The sequence below is a fragment of the Maylandia zebra genome, linkage group LG9 (genome assembly GCF_041146795.1).
Source record: "Maylandia zebra isolate NMK-2024a linkage group LG9, Mzebra_GT3a, whole genome shotgun sequence".
NCBI lineage: Eukaryota > Metazoa > Chordata > Actinopteri > Cichliformes > Cichlidae > Maylandia > Maylandia zebra.
The window spans coordinates 7,162,749-7,184,200 of NC_135175.1; the positions used below are offsets into that span (position 1 = coordinate 7,162,749).

At 39.4% G+C, this 21,452-nt stretch overlaps 4 non-coding genes across 4 annotated transcripts; 2 read left to right on the top strand and 2 right to left on the bottom strand.

Moving 5' to 3' along the window:
• Positions 1-12,467: 12,467 nt before the first annotated feature.
• On the top strand, positions 12,468-12,549 carry trnas-aga (transfer RNA serine (anticodon AGA)). Its single transcript has one exon. It is a non-coding gene; the product is annotated as a tRNA-Ser (tRNA).
• Positions 12,550-14,479: 1,930 nt separating this feature from the next.
• On the bottom strand, positions 14,480-14,551 carry trnag-ucc (transfer RNA glycine (anticodon UCC)). Its single transcript has one exon. It is a non-coding gene; the product is annotated as a tRNA-Gly (tRNA).
• A 1,364-nt stretch (positions 14,552-15,915) lies between these two features.
• trnag-ucc (transfer RNA glycine (anticodon UCC)) lies at positions 15,916-15,987 on the bottom strand. The gene has a single exon. It is a non-coding gene; the product is annotated as a tRNA-Gly (tRNA).
• Positions 15,988-17,196: 1,209 nt separating this feature from the next.
• Positions 17,197-17,268, top strand: trnaa-ugc (transfer RNA alanine (anticodon UGC)). The gene has a single exon. It is a non-coding gene; the product is annotated as a tRNA-Ala (tRNA).
• Positions 17,269-21,452: the final 4,184 nt, after the last annotated feature.

Here is a 21,452-nt window from a genome sequence, read left to right on the forward strand (position 1 = left end):
GACTGTATTTGCTCTTATGTTCATAGCCTTGCATGTTATTCAGTAATGTTTCAGGCCCTTGCTGTATATAGTCATGTTTGGGAGGTTTCAGAGCAATGGTCGAGCTGGGTTTGCGTGGGTCTGTCTCATTGCTGCATTGTAAATGAGTATGCATTCTTGGGCATTTAACTGTGCCGCTCTGCCCCTCATCAACCCCGTGACTAGTAAGCCCCCAGTAATGAGGTCAAAGTAGCAATGTACTCTGGCAGCTTCAGAAACACTAACAAGACCTCTTTTATTCCCTTTTGTTGTATCTTTGGATGGACTAGACTCAGTGTTGTTTACCTTATAGCCATGTTTTTTCAAAGGCCTTTACCCTTTATTGCTTTTAATTTCCACCGAAAATATCGATTGAGAGCAGAAGCTTTTGTGCCTATTGTGGAGAAAAATGCAGCATTTAGGACTCATAATGGTTATCACAAAGAAATTATATAAGGAATAGATTTCAAGAAAACTTTCTTCATCATCAGTATGCCTGATGATGGACCTCCATCGGCATGAGAGCAGGCAATGGCCTAACGAGAGAAAAAACCCCACCATTAGGTACAACATTTTGCCTTTTTCAAGCTAAACAAATTCACCCAGTGCAATCTATATTCTGCATTTAAATTATAGTGGATGCCTAAGTTGGCCTGAATGAGATGTTATTCAAGGCCGATGATGTACTCTAATGAGTGTCATCTTGGACTTTAGTGGAGCTTTGTTTGCACACCACATTGTGTAGCTCAGAACTTTGTCTTCCAGTTGACCTTCTTTATGTTTTAGAAGAAGAACAACACATTTTCACAGTTTAGTTTTGCGCAGCAATAATATATCAAGCTCTCAGCCACAGCCTGTATGCAGTATAGTGTAACTCTGAACAAACACACTGAGCAAGCTGAACTTAGCCTAACTTTGATACGTGCCTAAAAAATCATCAAAAGGTTTGAATCTGCCACAGTTAAGATGTTTATTGTGTTTTAAAACATAAAAATAAGCAAAAGGTTTTGTATGTAACTTGTTTGCCCTGAGCTTGCAAAAGGCACCACATTGCTTTGGAATCTCTGCAAGTCACAAAATCAGTGGCAAAAGTTCTTATTGAGCTTATTTGGTTCATATACCAAAAAATCATTACATCTATGTGCCTTAAGACTTTAGCAGTACTATAAATCTTCCTATATATGAAATTCCTATGGTGAAAATGGAAGTCTTTTTTTTAATGGATGGACTTTTAGCTCCCAATGGCTAACCCACTAGCAAGTAACCTGGCTCTAACATTATAGCAAGTTTACATTCTAACTGGTTCACACAATTTATTCAAGTGATGTACTTATTTATATATTTATAACATACAGATAAGCTAACACACGGCCATCTAGGTTGCAGCTAGCTTGATAGCTTGGTTGCTAATATGACGATAAGTTCTCACATAAATGATGCGCTTGTTAAATGGACTCCAGCCAAAATGCTGTCAGCAAACCATTTCCATTTTTGGAGTTTAGACCTTCAAATGTACAACAGCAACAAAACTAACAATCTCTGGCCCTGTGATGAAGAGAGATTATTATTATTATTATTATTATTAATATTAATATTTTGGTCAGCAGTGTAAAGTTGTGTATGGCATAATGTTTAAATTTGTGTGAATTTATAATTTATTCATAAAGATACTTTATGTGTTTAGCAATTCCATGAGAACTTGCTTTAAAACTATGACCTTACAATGTCATGACCCTATCATGATGTTGACCCAGATCTTGTAAACAGTGATTATAGTGATTAGAGAACTCACTATGTTCTCTGAACTATGCAGAATAATTGGGACAGAAAGAGAGTTTAACATAAAGCTCTAATCTAATCTCATTAATCAAATCAAAGCCAATAACCTGCATATCTGACATTATTTAAGCCTGAAAATACTTACAGTTTTGGAATACATGCGGATGTTGTTAGATTCCTTAACTGTCTCCATGAAGGTTCTGAATGTACCCACTTTATATCACTGACTGGAGGATAAAGGCAGGGGGTGGAAGTGACCTATTGTAAGTCACTGGCTGTTAGGATTTAATTCCAGACTGACCCCATAAATTTGTTCCACTTATTAAGCCCTACAAATTACATCTGCATGCTTTCAATGGCCTTTGGTAACAGTACTGGTTCGAGGTGATGGTGCAGGAAAAAAAAATCCAATTCAACTTGTCACTTTCAGAATTGTTTTAATGGAAAATTAGGTAAATAATGTGGTACTGAAACATAAAAGTGCATCAAACTGACCCAATACTATAACATAAATGCTTTATTTCCCAACATGTTTTCATAACTGTTTAACATATATATTGAAAGAGATGGTTCAGTTGATCGGGTATTAATCTGACTGAGAGAGCATTCGTTACTTTGGTGTAAGCAGGAGGCCCTTACACCAAAGTAACTTTTACTAAATATTTTTAACATCTATCATTTTGATTTTCTGGGCCTTTAACTTTTAGTCTTTAAATGACTTTCCTGTAGAGAATTTTAATAGGAGCTCACAAACTTTCTTATATAGTATCTGTGCTTTTAATGTGAAGCTGGAGATATCACAGGGCTATATTAGCATAGCCTTGGGGAAAAAGGAGATAGCAACCAGCCGGCTGAAGAAAGAGTCATGCGTCTTTGACAGATTAAGGCAAAGTGTTTAACTTTGGGCAGCATGGCAGAGTGGTGGTTAGCACTAATGCCTCATATCAAGGTCTTGGGTTTGAATCCAGGTGGCTGTGGTGTTTCTGTGTGATGTTCTTCTTCCTGTGCCTGTGAAGGCTCTCTCAAGGCCTAAATCTGTCTAACTCTAAATCTATGCATGAAAACTTTTCTTTTTCTCAATTAGTCCTGTGATTGACTGGTAAAGATGCAGTGTCCAGGCTGTGCCCTTCATCTCAGCCTATGATATACTGGGTAGGCTCCAGACCATACATGACTCTGACTCGATATGCAGAAAAAGTTGTTGGATAGCTAAACCTGCTTGATCTTTAGGCTAGGTAGCCTAGTCTTTAATCAATCAGTTTGTCACTGTTACAGGCTGATGGTGAAAAAATAATGTATCAATCCTTGTTAGCTATTCCTGTAGCACATTTCTCCTTATTAAATTAGGCTCAGAAATTATGAAAGCATGTGACGCAATCAAGAGGCCAGTCAGCCAAGAGGATAAAGTACTATAGGCTAACTAGCTGCTAGCTGCATAAGTATGTGCAGTATCTGCTAAAAATGTTTTGTTTTCTCAGAAATACATGAAAAGACCACACTTCCATGCCTGCGCTGTGGAAATCAGTTCACTCACATGACCACACTTTAATGGTTCTGTTTCCCAAACCTCTACAAACCCAACAGTAAAAACTGCTTCCACCTAATTATTACGTCCCCAGAAGGGATTTTGACCCAGTTCTCCAAGGTGTGAGTCGTGCATTTGCATGCTGCACCTCTTACTGACAACTGTTTTTTATTATGTTGCATCACCACCAGGGAATTCATGCATCCACCACAACAATGCTGTGAACTGACTGCCTTTTATTCTGTGGTGTACCAACATAATTGTAAAACAATACATGCCACCAGCACATAACGCGTTTGAAAGAGGTTGCGGTCATTTCACGTTAATCTGTGAGATCAAAAGTTTGAGTGGCATTAAAATAGTCCTATTTGAACTAATTGTGTGTGGAATATTTGACTCAAACAGGAAAGAATTTGATACGATAGCATTTGTTGGATTACATTTTGTACGCATTACGTGAAGACCAAGACTTAAACAGAACGGATACATAACTGTGTTTTTTCATGTGTGCATTAATAATAAACTGATTCAGCTTTGAATGCTGCTCTAGTACTGTGATTTTCACAATTATTTAGTTGGCTAATAACAGACCCTGTACTATGTTAAACATGATTGTTAGCCCTTTGATGTATTGCGTCAGAGTTAGCATGACGAATCATAGTGCATATGTCATCCTTTAGTGTGGGTAGAAATTAAAAACAGGTGTAAAAACTGTGAGTCCTACGTGCTAGCGAATTAAGGAAACTGTATGTCATAGGGCTTTTCTTAAGGTTGTGTTTTTCTAAGATTACAACCCTGCGATGAGGCCAGGCCATGAGAATTTCACATCTGCAGCTGATTATTGTGAAGTAACAACAAACTATGTGAGATGGCTGGGATGTGGGCTGGAAGGAGCGGATGATATAATGTGCAGTCACTTTAAGTAAGGTCGTGGTTCACGGATAATCACAGACTTTTGAGAGGTGATTGCGGCAGAAGACCTTGTTTAACCAATACACGGTTAAAACTACTATATTAGGCCTATTCTCAAATAGAGCACAATCGATTTCATAAGCACAGAAGTTATGAGAAAGTGTGTTTGTTTTTACCTTTAAAGTAAATTTTTGGAGACTAACGAGTAGCAGCTGGATACACTCTCAGCCTGATCTATGCAAATGGGTGGATGGCATTAATTAGCTGTCCCGTTGCTACATTGTACACAACCTTTTCAGCCTTTGTAACTCTCCATGCCACAGTCAATCAGTATCTGTGTAACCACGCCTGGTATTCTTCTCTTGCCAGAGTCACATGGAAAAATGAACAATATTTGAGAAAAGCGTGTGCCTCTGGGGCTCAAAGGGAGAATAATGACAAACATATAAATAATGCAACAGCTCAGCGGGCTGTGCAGATTAAAGAGGGAACAGAAAACAATTTTCCTGTTGCTTACAAGTGAGACTTGTGTTGATGCAAATCTTTGCACGCAAGAGACAGAGGACAACAGAAAACATGACGGAATGGAGAGGATAACAAGATGAGAACAGGAAAACGGGGAGGAAACACAAGTGAAAGACAGCTGCATGAGCTGATTATCAAAACAACGTGTTTGCATGTGTGTAATCCAGTATTTCTATGGTTGTGAAGACCAAGCCTGTGAAATGAGAGGCTTTGTTTTCTCTTTTGCGGGCCTAAAGGTAAGGCAGGTGTTAAGTCAGAAAATGACCAGAAATTAAGAAGAAACATCAAATGTTCCTAGTAAATAAACTGTAACATCAGTCTTGCAGAATTCGCAGCAAACTCCAAGACAAGATAACATACAGTATCGCAACATGGAGCTAATAACATGAGTGCAGTTCCTCAAATGACCACTTGAGGCAGGCTTTTTTGTTTGCTTTGTTGAAACCCATTTTATTATACTTCATTTTTTCATTCATGTGGATACTGTACATGTTTAGCATTCATTTCATTGTTTAGCATAATTCATTTAAATGTTTAGTAATAAATAATAAATGAAAAAGGTTTTTGATCACAAGTTTGTTTTTTTTCATAAATAAATATTCAGAAACACATTTTACTGTATGGTTTTGAAGTATCACTGTAACGCACATAAACTCATACAAATGAGAAAAGTATCCAAGGCCAGCATGTTCTTGTCAGTGTGAAAACTTATTGTCATTTTATTATTGTCATAAAGCGCTTTGAGGCGACTGTTGTTGTGATTTGGCGCTATATAAATAAAATTGAATTGAAATAGATTTTTAAATAGCTCTTTCTAGCATTATTAGTACTTTGACCTCCAATCTAGACCCTGAAGGAAAGGTCAGAGGTCAAGTGTGACATGATATTTAAATACTTATAGTATTTTAAATATGTTGACAATACACACCAACACTTTTAGAGTTTCAGAGTTCCCAAGTTATCACGCTTTTCTTTTCAGTTTTTGAGGACCTTGGTGTATATAAGGCAAAATTGTTAATGTGACCCCGACTCTACACCCCCACAAAATTTTATCAGAATTTATTCATAACTTTATTGTGTTTACAGACAGAAAGAATAACACGCCTGCACACAAATGCTAGCAAAAACACAACCTCCTTGGCGGAGGTAATAGACATGTCAGCAGCCTGGCACAAAAATGCTTTTGGTTTCATGACTGATTTCCTTCTTCATGATTACTTCACTGAAAATTCCAAAATGCTTTAAATGTTTCTGTGTAATTTTAAACCCCAGGCAACATATCATCACTTCAATCTACACCTCTCCTCAAGTTAAAATAATTATGAAAAATCCTGAGTTCGTAATGTATTTATAAAATACTTTTTAGAGCTTGTGATGTCTGAAATAGTCAAATATGGCACAAGTGTAAAGGATTGTACCCAAAATAAACAGTTACAAATCTGGCATAACTGATTAAACTGTACAAGTGCTGCATTATTCCTGAATGAGACAAACTAACAGACCAAATGTTTGGGAACATGCTACTAAAGGTGGAAGGTATGTAGACTGTTTAGCCTGTATCTAACTGAGAATTAAGAAGTACCATGTCTGTACTTGTGACACCTTGTGGAGAAACATAAATCTCAGTTACCTCCTTACAGTGAAATATCATCTGCTGCTTCCCAAGCCCCGATTGGCTCTTGTGTTTTTTCGTATAAATGAAAGAGTCATAGACATAGTGTATAGTTGCACTAATCTATTTGCCTGGAGCTATTTTGTGCCTTTGTTTGTGTCTTATTTTGCCTGTTTGTGTGACCTAGTTTATGTCTCCCCGGCTTCTATGCGCGTGAGTGTTTGTCTCAACAGAAACCCAACCTCTGTGGCACCACAGCTGCTCGGTCACTGTCAGATTCTGTCAGCGACACAGCAGTAGCCCGGCCTCTCGGTCACTGACTCTGTCTGTTGGGTTGCCAGATCCAGGGTGGTCTCTACAACCGCAGTCATCCAACTCATCCGCCCCTGTTGTCAGCGTGATTATGTTGATTTACTAGTACTACCTCACTCCTTCCCACCTCTCAGTACATCCATCCTCTCCTCTTCTCAACCCCACTGCTGCCATACATTTATAACAAAGCTTCTCTGGTCATGACACACAGCAGTGTCCACACTGTAAGAATAATAAGTCTTTAGAAACATTTTCATAGACTTGTAGTAGACTTTGAGTGGTGCAACTGATCACAACCTATTTATAGTCAATGTAAATATACCAGAGTACTTATTTTGCATGTGTATCACAGCTATCAGACAGCCAAGTGTTCTTTGGAAGTGTTTTTTTTTTTCAAACCAAATGTGAATCATGAATTGATGCACACTGGGACATGTAAAAAGAGGCAAATAAACGTCTGCACAAGTGGAAAGGTTTTTAACTTAAGTGTAAAATCTGCCTGATGCTGGAAGCTGCTGAAGCCATAATTCATAGAGTTATTGTCTCCAATTTTTTTTGAAAGGAGACCAGATTGTTGAGTTGTTGGTAGCTTTATGTGTTCTTTTACTTAGCTTACCTCATTTTGCAATGCCTTAGTGGTTTCTATCTAACATTTACACACAGGTGGATGCATGCTTCTGATTAGCAGACAACATGCTCTACCTTCTGAGCTACAGCCACTCTCGAACTCTGAAAATCTTATTGTAACTTGATTCCAGGTATTGCTTTTACGCATTGTCCTAGTTCAGTGGTCAGCAACCTGCCATGGGTTAGAACTAGGGTAATACATACTATATGTCCCCTGTCACCTGCGTGTGCTGCTCTTTTTCTCCCGTTGTTTGGTAGGAGGAACTAAAGTGGCTCTTTTGATGTTGAAGGATGCAGACGCCTGTTGTTGCTGGACTGAATATTTATCTCCATCAACTGTAACACAAGGCAGGCTTTGCTTGGCATTTGGTTTTCAAGAAGTTTATCGTTTATCTTCTGTACAATTGGAATTTCTAATGCCGACGTGCTGTCGTGTGTCACAGTTGTCCTTGTTCAACAAATGGAAAAATTTTCCCTGATGTGAAAAAATGATGCGTAAAGCTACCCAGCGCGTTTACACGAGAAGCCAAGTCATTAGATTGGAGTGCGATAATCTGGTGAGTTATGGCACAGATGTCAAAACAGATACATGTAGATACAAATACATGCCTCAGAAACAGCAGAGATACAGCCAGAACAGCAGTATTTGACACCCTGGGAATGTGAGCTGGCTGGAATGGGAACACAAATTATTTTAAGTAAATGAAAGGTTTGGCTTTGGGGGAAAGATTACAAACTTGTGGTTTCTCTGTTCCCTAGGCAAAGAGGATACTGGGGGAGGTCGCAGTTGTCATGGCAACTTAATTAAACTAACTTTGTGGTCAGCACAGACAACATTTCAGTCCTCTGCAGGCCGGCTAGAAAGCTTTCAGATAAATTCTTTGCCTGCTCTGATCTTCATGTCCCCATAAAAGTTCTTTTCTAAAGTCAGCATTTTCAGTTTCATACGCACGACCCTCGTAGATTCAGAGGAACAGGACTTCTGGAGTGCAGCAGGCAGACTCAGGACATGCGATGAACCTGCTGATGACTGTAATCGGCCAGTTATGTGGAAAAGAAGACCAGGTTTAATCACCACATGGCAACAACTTGAAGGATTTGCTTGTGGTCAGTCGAGCTCAGTTTCCAGTGCGTTCAGCCCACACGAACACATGATACACATCAACAGTAGCTTACTGTGCACACTGGACATACTGTACGTGCAAAAATGTGGACACTGTCAAGATGAATTCATTTGAATGAATTCAGTAGCCGCGCAGCAGGCCTGGATGAATTCTTTAACCTTTTACCTCAAAGCTTATTCATTAACAATAACTGAGGAATTGTCATGGTCCTGTGTCTTGGACTCAGGGTTTTGAGTTTTGTATTCTCAGTTTAGTTGTTTGGATTTTTAGCCTTTAGCTTTGGATCCTTTTCTTCTCTTGGTTCTGTTCACATTTGGAGTACTGGTTTGTATTTATTTCTCTTCCCCAGTGGTCTCTAGTATTTGCATCCTGTTTGTTGCTTCCTATTTATTTTTATATTCTGGTAGCAACAAAAGGCCTGGAGCCATAATCAGCCCTGCAAAGACTCCAGTCCAGCCCACTGGATGGCTTTGGAAAATGTAAGGGAGACATAAATTGTGGACTTTTAGCTGTATTTTCACGTTTTCCAGCTTTTCCTATAGATACAGCGCTCCCCTGTGGTCATCCACAACAATCAAAAAGTAATCTAATGATAGATTTCTGTCATTTTGCACATTTACATACAAGTTAAGCCCAGTCAGCTGTGCTGACAGCTTTCTTTCATTTACTACACTACCATTTCTTTATCATGCAGAAAAACTGAGACATACTATTGATGTTGCAATTCTTTGTCTTATATTAAAATTTTGCAGAGATTAAATGTGTATTTAAACTTTACCCTGACAGAAATTGGAGTCTGCCCCACATGTGGCCCACGATGTAAAATTAGTTTTACATCCCTTCTCTATTATTTTTTGTGCAAATTCCACTTTCCTCTTTGTCGCTGTGGCAGTCCAGCACCGAAGCCTCGTCTGAGCAGCAGTAACTCAGTACCAAACCTTGCAGCTGCCTGGCCTGACAGAAATGATGCTGCCTGGAAACAGGGCCAGCCCCAGAGGTCTTTGCCCTCCAGAGAGGTCTGTTTGCTATGCTCAGCCTGTGGGTTGCTGCCTGAAGGGTTTTTCAACCTAGCTCATCCTCTGGGTCAAACTTCTGAACTGGTCTTCAGTGCTCCCTGGCTCAGGCTGGCCCACAGAAATGCTCCTGTGCATTGCCCCATGACCAGATCGACTCACTGAACACTCATCAGCTTTGTCTGGACTTGTTTGCTTTATACACCTGTGGCCACAGAAGTGACTGGAACACCTGAATTCAAAGATTCGGATGGATGAGTCAATACTTTTGGCAATATATTGTATGTGCCAATGTGGATTTTGCAACTTTTATTCATTCATTTTCAACCCTAATTACATGTTAGTTTTCATTTACTTTGTTTTTGTCTGTGAGTCCTGTGTTTGGGTCCTTTTTGTCACCTCTGTCACAGGAATAGACAAATCTTCCTCACTTCAAAGGTTACACTGAGTCGCTGCACCATCATGGTATATATCTGTATAACGACAAAAGTAAAACTCAGCCCAGTTAAACTTAGGCTGATATCTTTTCAACATAATACATGGGCCTTTACATGTATATATATATAACAGGTTTATCTGTTGTTTTGACAGGATAAACCTTCAGCACTCCGTCTCCTCAAAGCAGCTCTGGTGCCACTCAGGTCTCTAACCTTCATCCATAATTGATGGTTAGGCCTTGTAATGTTTATGGCCAACTGTTATCCAGGCTGAATAATTAAAAGCAGTTTTCCTTTCCACTGCCATACAGTATATACTTTGGTAATTTACATAATTGGTCAGATGCAAAAGGAGGCTTCCTACTAAATAATGGCCTGTTATGCAGGACTTATGAATGCAGCAGCTGGTGATGGTACAAAGCACAAAGTCTCTCAGCTGGCCAAGCATTCATGATGCTCATCTGGGCGTACCTTCCCCAAAGTGAAGTCATGTTTTTCACTGTGTGCTCCCAAAACTCTCAAATAATTTTGCAATGTCATTTCAAGTGAGGCTGTTCTGGAAATTTTCATTCCAGAAAATCCACACAGAGCCTTTCTTCAGTTTCTTCGCTTGATCTGTGCCAGATGTTCCTCTCACTCTTGATTTTCTACTCTTTCAGTCCGGCAAATAAAAAAATACTGCTTGCCACAGCGACAGTCTTAGTGTTGCAATGCTTACTTTTTTTCTCTGATTTTTGGTCACAATGGAGAGACAGAGGGTGTAGAGGAGGAGGAGGATGTTAGTTAGAGCAGTGGATCTTTGAGCTTTCTTACTGAGACGCTGGAAACATTCAGTAAAATTCCTCTGTGGATAGACCGCAGCGGTTTAACAACAGCTGGATCTTTTTGGTCAAGTGACGCACACTGGAGCTGAAACGCTGTGCAGACAGACACATATTGTGTAAAAACCAAAGAGACACTTAGCTCATTAAAGCTGGATAAAAACTATCATCCTTTTGTCAACAGGAATACAGATTTCCTTTGGTAGCCTCCACATCACCGCTCCCCCCGGTAAAAACAGAGCTTGCAGCCAGCTGTTTGCTGTCCACGTGGTTTGGAGGAAAATGGTGTATCCTCACATCTCGCCATGGCTAATTTTCACAACCCTCCCAGGCGCTGTATTTACATCTGGAATAACATCCCCACAAATGTCAGTGTAGTTAGAAGGGTGGAGGCTATCATTCTACACCTATTGGAGACTGAATGAAGCTTGATTGCACTATTAGAGGGTAAGATCATTTCCACCTCAGTGTTTCGAGTTCTTAAAAGTGGATCATAAATTAAAATTATTGGGAAGAATTCTTGCTAAATTGTGGTAATTACTGAACCATGTGAAACAGCAATCCAAGCTCAGCTTTACCTGCAGGCTCACACATCTCTGTTCTGAAACCTTTTACTGAGGTTTAAGTTGGGGATACATTTTTGCAATCTATCCCCAACTGAAACAGCCCACATATGCCCTCTCATCTCGTAATCCTATGACATTTACTCAACACCGATATCCAGGACTAGGACTCAAATCTGACACTGCCAATCTCAGCTCTGAGCAGCCAGCCAGCATTATTATTAATCACTTTACCATCTACTCTACATATCTCAAGGTCTTACTCTTATCTAATGTGGAATTCAGTTGCGAGTGAGGGCACGAGGACAGAACAAACGACACCCTGTGGAAGACAGCCAGAAATGAATAAAAAGTAATGATTAAATGCAGAGTGTTGTATAAACACATAAGAACCGAATGAAAACCAGAATCCTGTCTGTGTACACATGCAAGGAACTGGGATTGTTCTCAGTGTACTTATTAAAACAGGCAACATAGACAAAAGCAACACGTAAGAAGAAGCGCAACTTGTGTAAAATAATCAGCATTATATAATGACGGTTTAGATACCAAAATCAAGGTTGTGAAGCCTTTGAACTTCTATATGTGACACTGGACTATACAAATTCTGCAAGTTCTTCCTGGAGAACTTGAAACATCCGTTTAAAGAACTAACAGGTAAGTGATCTCAGAGTTAACTGACACACTTTTGGACAGTGACTGTAGACTTGATGTGTAGTATTTATGAGAGAGATGTTCACACTGTAAAGCTCTCCGGTTTACATTTCTGGAAGACTTGTAAATACTTGATCTGACGTTCTGTGTGTACTTCAAAGGAACCTTTTAAGAAATGTGAATTACTGCCATCTTGTGGTATTGGAAGTCAAAGGAATCTGCGCTTTCTTTATTTCGTATTTATCTACATACATAGTCGACAATGTTGTCAAATAAATCGAAATATCGGCATTAAAAATACTTTTAACAAAATGTTAAAACCCCGCATCCATCAGGTTTTACCTTTGGAGCAAAAAGAAAACAAATATAGACTTTTGTTAGTAACTCTGGAGTTAATCTTCCATTATCATTTCATTATATGTTTGTTTATGATGTTCATCTAAAAAAGTATTAGACGTTCAATAAATATACAGAGGATATACGGATGCTTAGCCACTAATGCTCGGCTGAGCGAAGAAGCGATGCACGACGGTGACGTAGTATAAGTTGTCGTGGCCGAGTGGTTAAGGCGATGGACTAGAAATCCATTGGGGTCTCCCCGCGCAGGTTCGAATCCTGCCGACAACGTGACTCTGTTTTTGTCCGATCTTTATCGAGACTGAATCTACATAAACTACGTTATGGTGGCGGCCATGTCTGTTGCAAAAAGCTACATTCAGAACTTTCCCTGTGCTACTGTGCTAAATATCTTGAATGTTGCTGCACAGTATTATGCTTACATCAGGTATGTTCCTGAATGGCAGCCACAAGATTAGGTAGAGCTGCAAATCATTCCAGCTGGATTCATTTTGTGTAGATTCCCACATATCTAAAAACATTTATTGTCCACAGCCCTGAGGAGAAGGAGTCTTTTAGTGAAATTATTTTTCTTTGAAGGAGAACATTAGAAAACAGCAAGGGCATTAGGGCAGCACTGCTGAAACATTAAATGAACACTCATTCGTAAATTTGGGCTACATGGTGGCATGTGTCATCTGTTTAGAAGGTCTAGGCTAGCTTTCTTCTTAATGGCACACCCTGTTCTTTAAATCATATTTCAGGTTGTTGTGTCAGTACATAGTAGGTGTAAAGTATTTATTTACTATTTGAAATCATGACACTAAAATTCCTATTTACAAAGGAGCAGAATTCTGAAATGTTAAATTATTTAGCAGATCTCAGGGACACATGGGTCATCCATGTGTCCCTGAGATCTGCTGAATACAGTCGAGGCTATCCTTTCTCAGAGGGATCTGCTGATAAAGTGCTCAAGTTTTCTCATGACAGCAGTGTGCTGGATTCAGAGTTTCTTCCTGTTATGAGAGCTAACACAATGCATTTCTTATGCCTCAAATGAGAAATGTAATCATGTCACTTGCTGTTTTCCTCTCATCTTTTATTGTATTGCACTAGATACTCTCCTTATGTTCATGGGTCAAAGGAACCCAACATATAAGCTGCCACATCATTTCTGCAGTTTAACATGCACAACAAATAAGAGAGATGGGATCACTGACCTATGTGGATCCGACTTGTTTGTCCAGCACATCCCACAGATGCTCAATTGGATTTCAACTGTGGAGAATTTGGAGGCTAAGTCAACACCTCAAACTCATTGTGGTGCTCCTCAAACCACAGCCATCAGGGAATACTGTGTCCATGGCAAGGTGCTCTGCAACAATGGTTTGGTAGGTGTCAAAGTAAAATCCATATGGTTGACAGGACCCAAGGCTGGCCTCCTGATGGCTGGCCTCCTTTAGTGCATCTTGGTGCCAGGGGTTCCCCAGGTAAGCAATGCAACCATCCAGGTTGATGTAAAAAAGAAAGTGATTCTTTAGACCAGGCCACCTGGTCCATCATTTCTCTGTGGTCCAGTTCTCATATTCACGTGCCCATTTTTGGCGCTACTGTTGGTGGACATGAGTCACCATGGGAACCCTGACTGCTGTGCAGCTATGCAGCCCCATACTAACAAACTGTGATGCACTGTGTATTCTGACTCTTTTCTATCAGAATTACCATGACACTTTTCTGCAATTTGACCTTTAGCAGCTTGTTTGTTGGATCACAGCACAGAGGCCAGCCTTGGGTCCCCATGAGCATCAGTAAGCTTTGTCCACCCATGACCCTGTTGCTGGTTCACCACTGTTTCTTCCTTGGACCACTTTTCGTAGATTGTGACCACTGCAGACTGACATGTGACTTAATGTTTTGCATAAGAGTAACTGTTCTGCTCTCTCTGGCATTATATATATGCAGCTCTAAAGCTTCATACAGGTGAGTTACATTCAGACTGCCATAGCTTTAACTTGTTTGAGGGGCTGGGACATATAAGCATGCTTGAGTGATCAGAATAAAAGCATTTCTGAAGTAATAAAGGTCTGTAATGACGCACTGTAGTAATGATGGGAGAAGATTATGAAATTAGATCTAAGGAATATCCCCTTATTACACATATTGTCTTATCTTTGATATAAAATGACTTTCTTCCATTATTGTTCTGTGACAAAAAGAGAGCTGCGATGGCCGGGAATCGAACCCGGGTCAACTGCTTGGAAGGCAGCTATGCTTACCACTATACCACCATCGCCTGATACACATCTGGAATCAGGCTTCTGTTCAGGCAGCATTTCAGCCGGGGCTTTACACGGCTGAGAGAGGAGGGGAGTGGAAACAAGGAGGAACAAAGCAAGAAAAGAGAAGTGAAGTGTTGAGTGATGCTTGCTTCAGTTAGAAACCAAAATCTTCTCTCACATCCTACTAATCCTGAAGTGCTCACTCACCAAAGTAGCTGCCTAGGTGGAAAAAGTAGTCTTTCTTTACTTAGGAGAAGTAAAGTAACCTGTATTAAAACACTCTGCTAAAAGTTGAAGTATCTATTGAACTTCTTTACTCAAGTAAAAGTGAAAATGTACCACCTCTGAAATGTACTCAAAGTAAAAAGTAAAAATATGTCTTGACTGATTTCTGTTCTCCACACTGACAGTACACTGATTATGCTGTCTTTATACTTTGCTTGTGATGTCTGTGGACGTTCCAGATATTTAATTCCTAGTGGGGCGCTTTGCCCTTTGGAGATGGTCTTGAGTTGTTACATGAGCCAAGGTGTGAAAAAGAGAGCTGCGATGGCCAGGAATCGAACCCCGGTCAACTGCTTGGAAGGAAGCTATGCTTACCACTATACCACCTGATGCGCATCTGGAATCAGGCTTCTCTTCAGCCAGCGTTTCAGCCAGGTCTTTAAACAGCTGAGACAGGAGGAGACTGGAAAATAGGAGGAGCAAAGTAGCCAACGAGGCAAGAGAAGAGAAGTGTTGAGTGATGTTTACATCATGGAAAAGAAAAGATGAAAACTAGTTGTATTAAAATCCACTAGATTGTGCATCTTACCACACACCCCCTTAATGATTTTGGTGTGCTCTCTCCAAAGCTCTCTCCTTGGCTGGGAAACAAACCCACATCACACACTGGGAAGGCAGCTATGCTCGCCACTATAAAGGCACCGCTTTGAATACATCTAAAACTTGCCTGCTGACTCAGCAGTGTGGCCTCCACGTGTGACTACATCTGGGCAGAGAGGAGAGTTTAAAAGAAGGTAGGAGAAGGAGAAGAGTGCATCAGTTAATACGTGTTTCTTTCTCTCCGTTGTGATGACAACTGAGCCCCCTTTTCCAAACATTTAATCCACTATTAATATTATTATAATCTGAAAATACCTGCTTCCAAAGCTGTAGTCCACTCTTTCAACAGTCAATTTGCAGCGTGTTTAGTTTTGCCTACAGAAAGGGAGTTGTTTGTAAAGGGTAACTTTGAGTGCACATGTAAGCAAAAGAAACATAACATGAGAACTTTAGTAAGAGATCTAAGTAACAGCCACTTACTCCACACTATATATTGTCTTATCTCTGATATAAATTGCCTTTCCTCCATTATTGTTCTTTGGAAAAAGGAAACTGCGATGGCCGGGAATCGAACCCGGGTCAACTGCTTGGAAGGCAGCTATGCTTACCACTATACCACCATCGCTTGATGCACATCTGGAATCACATGATCCATGACCATGAACACCACAGCTGCTGTGCACCAGTTCAACACAGTGCTTTACTTTAAATCCATCACAGTACAGTAAGCTAACCTGTTTATCCTGCACTAACCCTCAGAGGATCTTCAGGCAACATTTCAACAACAAAGCATACCCCACTTTCCTTTGATCAAATCCCACTGAACATCCTTACCTTAAATCTAACCTCTCTTCTTCCTCTCCTGTCTTTCTTATCTTTCTCCATGCAGCACATTCATGGACAGAGCCTGGTCAGTCCTCTGTGTACGGCTTGTTTAGTGACTCCCAAATACACAACAGTGGCAGTATAGGTTAAAATTTTACAGTTTTATTGTTGTTTACTATTGCTGGGGGTTGCTGACAGCTTTCTGAGTGGGAAATCTGAGTTGAAGGGACATTCCAGAATCAAATTCTGACTGGGAACTCCTGACTTATTCAGGAACGCATCATAAAAGCCATTTAGAGCCACTAGAGGCTAAATGTTGTCAGCATTAACTGAAACAAGTAACATTACTGCTTAAGTTAAAAACAAAACAAACAAAACATGGACATGTTATCAAAAATATATGTGGACACTTTTGACAAATACAAAAAAATGAAATGTCATTTTAAATGATATATATACTTTGATTGGGAATGGAGGCCGTACTGCTTTTTAAATCGTTTAAATGTCTTAGCCAATTACGGTAGAGCATGACAAACCTAAAGTGTTCTGACTGCCGTGGAGCCCCGTAACACTCACACTCGTTGCACTGCCTCATCTTACTAACAGATGTCACCGTCGAGTCATTTCAAGCAGTTATTCGATAATTTATTCTTAAAACTATTTTTTCTTTATAAATATATTTTCATATTTAAGTGCCCGTTACTGTGCTTATATTATTACGACCCCTCGTTGTCACTGGTAAAACTGACAAGGCAGCAGCCACTGATTGAGAGTGATTCACGTTCTGTGACTAAAATATGTAAAATATGTTTATGTTACTATTCAAAAGAGCAAGGCACAAAACAGGACGTTGAAAAGAAGAGCGCTGTGGCAGATTACAGTCGGTTACAGCATATTACATGAAGTTAAATATCTGCTGGTGTAAAACACACTTTAAGTATACTTTAATGATTATTTCTTTAATACACAGGATGCGTTCAACAGCTGGCCTCACGGTCATTTTGCAATAGGGGATGTAGCTCAGTGGTAGAGCGCATGCTTTGCATGTATGAGGCCCCGGGTTCAATCCCCGGCATCTCCAGACTTTTGAAGTGCTGAATCAGCCTGGTGCCGCTTTGCAGCATGTCGGATTCTCAGTAAGGTAGTACACGTAGACGTGAAACGTGTGGTGTGTGGAGGTAAAAACAACGTATCCACAGTCAGTCGTGCTGCCGTCTTTGTACGCTGGTAGGTAAAATATTTGAAGACAAACATTAGATCTAATCACAGTCTTAACTACTTTTTAAAGTATTTTTGTTTTCATTTTCTCTAAAAACTTTGAAGAAACCATAAAAGCTTCCATGCTTATGTGCAGATCAATAATATTTTTTGCCACTTCATGTCCTGACTAGTTTTCCTCCCTCGCTGAACTCTAATAAGTCTGCAAGCTTTGCAGTGTATATGAGGAACAGACGTGGAGAGGGCAGCAAATCAAGTCTATTCTTCTTTCTTGCAGCATTACACGTTCTCGAGACCAGGAGGCACACGAGGGCACCAGAGAGAAAGAAATCCTCAGTTTTTTAAGTGTTCAGTGAGCCTACAGCAGCACATGTCGAGATCTCGTTCTAGTACTTATGAAGGCTGCCGGCAGGTGGCAGTATCTGTCTGCAACGCTCAGTGGAAACCGTGACCGTGACAGTAAATACTGCAACTTTCATTTCGGCTTGACAGGCACGTCTCTGGGCTGAGTTCACCGCCCACTCACATGTGACGCTTATAGAAAGAGGAAGAGTGGGCCCGGGCTGCAGATAGGACACAACACTTCACACCACACGGGTTTCCCTGATGCAAATTCAGTAGCAGATACTGCCCATGACTAAATATGAACAAATAAAAGTTGTCTAGTGGCGAACTTTGCTACAGCTTGATTCACGTTTGATCTCTGTGATCTAGCTGCTAGATTGGGGAATTCAGGAAAACCCACATGAAGAGGCTTCCAATGAAAAAGCTAGTTTGGGTTTTTTTAAAACTTTTTTTTATCGCTGTTTACTGCTGAAATATTGTAGAAAATGCGGCATGAGCATTTCTAGTCATGCAGTTGTGATTCATGTAGAGTGATTAGTGCTGGGTAAATCTGATCAGATTTGCTGAAATGTGGGAAAACTGAGAGTTAGAAAGTCAACTGGGAATTCAAAAGAGTTGTTTCAGTGAGAGAAAGCTGATGTTTCATACTCTGTAATCACCTTTTAATTTTGGTCCAGACTGAAAGGTTTCGACAAGTTTTGCATGTTAGTGCTGTGGGATAGTGCAAATGTTGGTATCAAGCCGATAACCAGTAAATACTAGGTCAGTATTGCTGATACCAACACTGATACCCATACTGATGATCTACAGAGGTAGTGTTTATAAGGGAGAGCGTTGTGTCATGATTTATGGGATCACCAATTTGCTAATTCTGAACACATTTTAAAGAGCACTAAATCACTTTGGTTTTTATTTTCCACAATAATAAGGTAATAGAACAAAACACACCTTCCAGCTGAGTTTTGTTGTTCATGTATTTCAAACATGGGACTTCATAAAGACCTTCGGCTTCACTTCTGTTGTTTAAATGAGTCATGAGGGATAAATAAAATAGATATGACAGTCAACCAAAAAAGGTTCAGACATTTTTCATATTGCGTATTAAATATTTCGTTTTTTCTTTTTATAAAAGGATAATTTAGTGAACACACTTCAGAGGGCTACATACTGAACTTAGAGTACAGAAACGTTAGAAGTGTTGATATTTGGATTGATCCAGCCACCTCTATTGCATGGATTGTTGTGCATTTGGACATTCATAAAGTCCAGCAAGTTCATATTTGCACTCATGTCTGTAATTGCAGGTGGATTTTCTCTCTCTTCCTGGTTTGCAGTCCCCATCAATCACTACCCTTCTAATGTGTAAAAGCCATAATAATGATAATGATAGTGCAGAGTTGTAGTTAGAAACAAGGTGATTAAGGACCATCAAAGTAATTTTAAAAGATCTTAAAATCTGGTCTAAAACTTGCTGGAAGTTGGTACAAAATGCTGAAACAGGAATTGTTCTAGTTAAAGGCCTGGTCGGGGAGTTCTGTAGAGTCGGCAGTCTTTCAATGCCGTTCTGCTAAGGCAGGTGAAAAGGTAGTAATATCTCCACATAACCTTCAAAATAAAACAGGAAGTAAACCTAAAGGGGGACCAAGAGCAAACTCAAAATGAAAGAAGCAGATAGCGGGGAACAAAGGAGGCACATGAATAAAGACTAACACTCAGAAAAACAAGAACTGAGGATTTACAAGAAAAATGTATGATTACCAATAAGAGGCACAGAAAAAGCAAAAGCTAAGGATAATAAACAGGAACCTCAACAAGAGCAGTATGAACTCTGACCTTTCATCTCACGTGAGCAGAGGGGGGTAGAGTAGCCAAAATTGTAATCAAGTAATATTGGCACTACTTCATGGTAGTTTTACTCAGGTAAAAGTAAAAAGCAGCCATCCAAGAAATTACTTAAGTAAGAGTAAAAACGTTTTTTGTAAAAAAGGCTACTTGAGTAACTGATCATAGCATCTGATTTAATGTTTAAAAATGAGATAATCAGACAGACAAAAATGTAGTTTTGTGCAAGTTTGGGTATTTTAAAAGCAAAAAAAAAAAATACTATTAAATACTATAAATAACATGATTACAAAATAATAAATCTAAGCAGAGGAAACACTTTTCCAAATCCTTATTAAACTAATATTTAGAGTAGGTATTACCTATGGTGCTACTTTACTTCTCCAAATGGCACAATAGGCTCAGCAGATAGAATAACATAAAAACAACAAACCTTATGTACGATTGTAGGTTTGTGTCTGTGTCTCATGCATTTTTGGTTAAAACGTGTTTATCATTCATTCCCTGGAGTTACTCACACTGAGTAGAGTCGTCAGAATTTTTTCTCAAGTAAGAATATTACTCAAGTAACAGTTAAAAGCACAGTGTAGTAAAATTACTCCTAAAAGTTATTTTTTTCTAAAACGTTACAAGTAAATGTAGCTACGTAAATGTAATCAGTTACTACCCTTCTCTGCACGTGGGTTATGTGTTCTTATGCTGATGTCATTATTCCAAACTTTGCTAACGTCATGAAGAATCTATGGCAGAAAAGAGGGAAGTGTTTGTTAGAGCCCATTTATACTCTGTTGTATAATCAGAATCTAGGTTTCACTGGTAAATGGGTTGTCTTACCCCAAAAAGCCAAATAGAAAAGTTGCAACAGAATTACATTCATGATTTCAGTAGACCACCTTGATATCTGAACTAATTACAGTGATCTAAGGCTATATGTCATTGGGTGTTAAATGTTTCATCTCTGATGGAATGCTTGTGTTTTTTCTGCACATTATTTGCATTTTTCCATTAGTACAGATGTAACATACAGGTAACATTCAGGTATCAAATGTTAGCGCTAACAGTCATGATTTTAATAAACCGATTCTCAGTAATGCCTCCCGTCTGTTGCTCATTCTAAAAAAAACTGTCAGCCCAGCACCAGGAGCTCCTGCAGACGTGGGAGTGGTGACGGTTAACGGTTGTAAGAAAAAGAAAGTAGAGGCAGTCAGCTGACTGAATGTGAAACATACTGACATACTCAAGTTTTGAATTTCATTCACCTTTCCAGGAATCTCCCTTAGTGAGTTCAAAAATGAATAGCAGCTAACGAGTTATGGCTGCAGTGACATATACACAGACAATTTGGGATTTTTGAGTTCATTGCATTTATTGCAGAATGACATTTTGAAAACTCTTGGTAATTTCTACACTTAATACTAAAGAAAACAGAAGTAAATTATTGTTGCTTTCAGCAGAAACACACACTCGCAAAGTGCCCAAAATGCTGAGTTTATCTTATTTAATTACATGTAAATTTTGTTTCATAATTACAATGTAAAATATTAAATTCAGTGGAATCTGGTCTGGTTTACTTGATATAAATTTGATTTGTACTGATCACATTTTCCTTTATGATGAATTATTAAATTAAATAAATCTTTGATTTGACAAATTTCAGTTGCTGCTTCATGTTCATTGACGGTGCATAATGTTTTTGTTTTAGCGAGGCATGAAATATGGGCTTTCTCTGAGAGTTGGGAACTCAAAAGAGAAGTGAAGCTGCATCCAAGCCTTATATCACCAAGCAATGCAAAGCAATACATTGGTGTAAAGCACGCTGCCACTCGAACAGCGGAGATGTGTTCTCTGGAGTGATGAATC